Genomic DNA, 6,000 nt, shown 5'->3' on the forward strand with positions numbered 1-6,000 from the left:
CACAGTGATGGTTTACCTTATAAATATGAAATAGGTCATGCTGACATTCCAAGTTATCTTCCAGAACCTCTCACTCACCTAAACTACTAAATATTAATAAGTCAAGATTATTTTAAAGTTTGCTCATTTTTACAGTTTGGGAAACCCACTGCTAATTGATATCCGTCCGGGAATATTTTGTGAACATTTTGCAGATATACAGTATGCAACACTCAACTAACATATTTCCCATGAAAAAACATACATTGACATGTATGTGCGCTGTCCAACGTAGTGCAATTATTAAAAGAGTAGTCGGGTATATGCATTTATGAGACTGACAGATGGGAGATCTCGGTTTTAAAATGGAAGCTTAATCAAAAGTGTTGGTTAGCGCTGTGTGCTGCTGTAAAATCTCCGTCAGCATCACAATCAGCAGATGCTGGAGACATTCTGGAGACAAGGGGCAACACAAATGGTGTGTTAGTGTACTTAGATTGCAGAAACTAAGATTGATAAAAACGATTATAAGCATTAATGCCTCACACACATTTAATTTGACCTCATATCCGTTAAAGATCCACATTATCACGAAGATTAAATCTGCAGTTATTTGTGCTTGTATTGAGCGATAATTGTTTCATGCACCTTCTTGTAAAATCCAACTCAAATCTTAAATAAAAATTAAATCTAAATATTTAATCAGCGCTGTCTCACCATCACACTATGAGCGCATGAGGAGGAGATGATCTGACTGAATAGGGACAGCATCAAATATGATAACTGCAGAACACAGTGTAAATAAATACTAAATATATTTTCCTTAAATACTGTGCATAATCATCGAATGTCAAAGTCTGAAAATTCAGCCATTAAGCTCTTGCAAAATCGTTTCTCTTTATGTTCTCGTTATCAGTCCTCCTAACTATGTTCATAACAAAACCGGAATGAAGAAACATTTCTCTTTTACAATTATGTCTTCAAATTTTATCTCAGGTGAAGGACACCACTAATTAATGATCAGTCTAAATGCTGTAAACATATAAATGCTGCAGAGACCTTCTTTGGCATTAATATAATTATAATAATAATTATGATTCATAATTATAAAATAATTAATTTGGAAATCTCAGTGAATCTCATGGGTGGCCATTTGTGATTTTCGTAAAGGATGGAATCGGGTGTTTTCTGCAGTTTTACATCATTTTTTGTTATTTTTCTATGGCATCTAATAGCGGTTGGACCCGGAAACGCTATACGTCCATTATGGTGCGTGACATCAGACTTAACAAGCGGATTGGATGCCAGGCTTATTAATATACGAATCAGCATTCATGAGGTGCTTTGCATTGACTATTTATGGGTAAAAATGGGCGTGTACAGGGCCGGATATGAGGCTGATTCTCGTACGCACACTTGCAGGTGATCTGTGATTTATAAAGTGAATATTGCTTACAGGTGTGCGTACGCACGGTTTTATAAATCTGAATATTTTTTGGCGTACGCTATTTTTGGTTTTCGGGCGCACGTACACTTTTAGTAAGGATCCTACGCACAGTTTTATAAATGAGACCCCAGGTGATGCCCAGATAAACTTATCAATCTATCTTATCAACATTAGTGTGTGATCAATATAAAGTTGAACCAAGTCAAAGCACAAAACACTCACAAATCCACGGAGACAAAAGTCTTGGCAATGAATTCTGCATCCACACAAGACATTAAAGGAGTCATATTGCACGGCTAAAACGAATATTATTGTTTGTTTTAGATGTAACGCAATGTGTATACACCATTTAAAGTTTAAAAAATGTTGTATTTTCCACATACCGCGCATGTTTGTATCTCCTCTTTGCCCCGCCTCTCTGAAACGTGCTAATTTTTTTACAAAGCTCATCGCTCTGAAAAGCGAGGTGTGCTATGATTGGCCAGTTAACCAGTGCGTAGTGATTGGTCAAATGCTGCAAGCATTTCACGGAAATGTAACGCCTCTGATCATATTCGGAACATCAGGTTCCAAAGCAATTGTACTGACAGGCGATACAATGAGATTTACAATTACGCCCACCTTAACTACGTGAAGATTTGGGCGGTCTTAGTCAAATCATGTTACGAAGTTACGTAGATTCACCGGGGTGTGGTTACACCAGGCGTTTCAGGCAAGTCTGGTTGAGCATTCGCTTTTAGATAGAATGCATCTTTTGTTCCCACACTTTCATTTGTGCAATTTTACATATGACCCCTTTAATAACAAATGTTAACACTACACTTTACATTTACAATTGCCAAATATGGGAAGTCTTTTTGATGTAACAAACATTCACGCTCAAAAGTTTGTTTTTATCATCCACAACTCATTTCCATGATGGCACTGGCACAAATTCATAAGATGCAAATTTTAGATTTTGGACTGAATGATCAATAGTAATTCAATGGGGGATTAAGTCTAGACAAGAGTTTCCCAAACAACTCTAGACTCACAAGAATAGTCCACTGCCATACAACATATAAAGTACAACACTGGACCACAAAACCAGTCATAAGTAGCATAGGTATATTTGTAGCAATAGCCAACAATACATTGTATGGGTCAAAATTATCGATTTTTCTTTTATGCCAAAAATCATTAGGACATTAGGTAAAGATTATGTTCCATGAAGATATTTTGTAAACTTCCTACCGTAAATATATATATCAAAATTATTTTTGTGAGTGGATGCAAAATCGTGAACAAAAATGGCCGGAAACACACCTACAAACTTCGCTCGCTACTGCCCGCTCTTTGGGAATTAACCACTCAAGTTTGGTATCTATGTAAAGCTTAGAATTTACACTCCACAACGTCATTGCAGCGGTAAGCCAATAGAGAGCAAGAGCATTAAAACAAACCTGTTTCTTCTTAGCAACGGCCTGCTGTGCCTGATGGACAACTTAAAAGGCGATATTCTCAATATTTAGATTTTTTTTGCACATCAGCCTCCAGATTTCTAAATAGTTGTATCTCTGCCAAATATTGTCCTATACTAACAAACCATACATCAATGGAAAGCTTATGGTGTATAGATCTCAATTTTAAAAAATTACCCTTATGACTGGTTTTATGGTTTAGGGTCACATATGGAATACATTGTATACTCCAATAAATGATACTTTAGTCCTTATAAAAAACGATTTTGAAACTATTAGTACTGATCTAGGCTTAGTTTATACTCTAATACTGTAAATATCTCCAAAATAGTCTATATACACACAATTATACACACTAAATGGAGTTTGTTTAATGCAGTTTAGTCAATCCAGTTTAGGAAAATCGCCTGTTTTGTTAGATTTGTTAATATGCCACATACAGAACAGAACACATTTCAATTTTATATGCATTATAATGTGACATTACCACCTTACAAGAGCATTTAATAAGCTTCCTGTTTCTATTATAAACATAACATTCAACACATGCTACCACACCTAACCTTCTGACTCTCCTTGCAGAAATAGGTGATAGGAAAAAGACTAAAGACAGTGTTAGTTTTGACAAGTGAGTTCATAATGTTAGCTCCTCTTAGAAATCTCAATTTCCTCAACCCATCTATTTTAATTACCTCGCTCACTCCAACCACTAATCCCGGAGGTCAAATAAGACATGTTTCCTGGCAAAGAAATTAATTGAGAAACTTAAAACACATGGTTGTAGCTTGAAATTTTAGCTGGGGGGCTACCCCATCTTTCCCCTTGCCAACCCTAGGGGATTCTCATTTTGAACAAAAATCTGTGTACCGCCAATGTAGTCTAAAGCAGTGTTTCCCAACCCTGGTCCTCGGGGTACACCTTCCAGAATGTTTTAGATCTCTCCCTATATAAAACACCTGATTCAACTCATCAATCAGGTAGGTGTCTGACAAATTTATTTTACTTGTGAGTTGTTGACAGCTTAGTACTGGTAATTTTATCTAGCATAACTGGACGATTGTCTATGACTAATGACACTTTCTTAAGTGAGACTGTTGTAATAATGATACAGCAATTATGTTCTATTTTCATTCTTAATACATTAACAGTATGGGCCACATCATACAATCAGGTTTTGTAGAAATGAGACATGAAACAAACCCATGTTGTTGTTTTTCCATATGATCTGTCATCTAAAATGGATTTGCTCCGCACGCAGGTTGTGTTCATCTAACTACATCATGACCAGCATCACTAATTGCGTAACACAGGTTCAAATGTGTGCGCATAATCTACGTAGAGAGAGAGAGTAGAGGTGATCGATTGAGACTGAGACTCTACATGTGAAAAATGGAGCACATGGAGTTGCCTATTTGAAATCGAAATGCCTTTATTTGTAATGCGTTGCCATCTATGGCATCGCATCCGTCACGTTATCAGCACGTTTATTTGGCGTTTCATAGCGGTTGCACAAACTGTTGAGCAATATTCAACCGTAGAAACATCTAAGAGACGTATGCATTCCGTCAAGTATTGTTTTTACACTACAATAAACTAAAGCTCTTACCTTCCTATCACTGTGTCGGCTGGAAACAGGTGGTCGCTCGCTCGCAGGGGTTGGTGCTGTTTTGCTGGTGTTTTGTTGTTTGTCGATGGCGTTAATCGGTCATATCTCGGATCCGTTTCCCCAGCGGGGACGAGCACTGTCGGTGAATTCGCCAAGTTTTCTGTCAGACCACAAGCTCTCTGTACGAGGTGAGCGTGTATGACAACACTGCAACGCAAATAAACAACTTAATCACCCTAATACTCATGCAGGTTGAAGACGTTCACTTCGCTGCTGTCTACGCAGAGTGGCTCACGCGCCTTGGACAAGTTGTGCACCACGCTGAATGAATATGTCACCATGCGCCTTTTACATTAACGTTAGTTGTATTAAGATTTATCGTGTACATTTAACGTGTCACACATTTCAGCAAACACTGTCATATTAGGCTATGCAAGCACGTTTAACAAGCAAACAAATTTACCAAACTCGCACACCGTGTCTTGCGCGCGCATAAATGTCCAGCAGCTATGACAACTCATCGTTAATTTAATGCTAATGTTCCCAAAAATCGAGTTTAAATTTCGTATTGCCCCTCGTAACCATTTATAAAGACCATTGATCAATGTAAAACATTACTTGATAGATTTAAGTTTAAGTTGACAACTGACCTTCACAATTCAAAGTAGGGCTTAGATGACACTCGTTTTCTTGTTGAATATTGTGGGTAATAAATTTCAAGCAGTCTTCTCCAAGTCTTGTAATAAAGGTTTCTCCCAGTGCTGGTGTAGAGACAAATATCTGTACATGGTCTTCATCCACCACTTCGCTCTCAATGATCGTTATCCCGTCAAATCCCGTTTGGCACTGATTTGATCTTGAGAATTATAATCTCCTCAAACCCTCTGTGCCTTTTGATCAAACTGATCTATTGTCTACGTTCACGTCTTCGTAGCATTTTGCCAAATCCCTCTCGTGAGTGGTAAACGAGACTTGTGATGTTGTCATGTCTCCACTGACGTCATGCCATTTAATAGTGTATGAACGCGCTGTTCAAAGTTCAATGAAGAGAATAAGAGGAGCGGATGACAGCGGGTGTCGTCGCTCAGGATGTGAGAGTCAGAATGGAGAGCAGCTACTCGCATCAGCATCAGCGCTGCTGTGTGAAGAGAGAGAGGGGAGGGGTCGGGTGCCACACATACAGCACATGCATTAATTCACATACGTAATTCTCAAGCAGGTAGTCAAGCCTTGTAGCCTACGGTTTAGGGTTGGAACAATTAAAGTGTGAATCATTTTCTTGTAAGCATGACTGTTTGTGTTTACAGCCAATATTCCAAGTGTATTTCGACGTATTGTTTTTTTTCATTTCATGTGAATGTATGACACATACCCATGATGAAATCTAATGGGGTCTTGAATAACTCATTGAATAACATACTTGAAGTGCAGTTTTCAATCAAATTACCATTAACCATTTAGGATAAGACATGACCTTCAATTTGGCATTAAAAGGGCATTGAAGCTAA

General features: G+C 37.9%; 1 protein-coding gene across 1 annotated transcript in view; it reads right to left on the minus strand.

The window, feature by feature from the left end:
* slc8a4b (solute carrier family 8 member 4b) overlaps nt 1–5,621 on the minus strand; it is a 64,398-nt gene extending 58,777 nt beyond the window's left edge. Inside the window, exons 1-2 of the mRNA XM_057344919.1 lie at nt 5,143–5,621; nt 4,493–4,699 (exon numbers count right to left, since the gene is read on the minus strand). The gene's annotated coding sequence lies outside the window, so the exon portion shown is untranslated. The remainder of the gene's footprint in view (nt 1–4,492; nt 4,700–5,142) is intronic.
* Nucleotides 5,622–6,000: the final 379 nt, after the last annotated feature.

The sequence above is a fragment of the Triplophysa rosa genome, linkage group LG1 (genome assembly GCF_024868665.1).
Source record: "Triplophysa rosa linkage group LG1, Trosa_1v2, whole genome shotgun sequence".
NCBI classification, from domain to species: Eukaryota; Metazoa; Chordata; class Actinopteri; order Cypriniformes; family Nemacheilidae; genus Triplophysa; species Triplophysa rosa.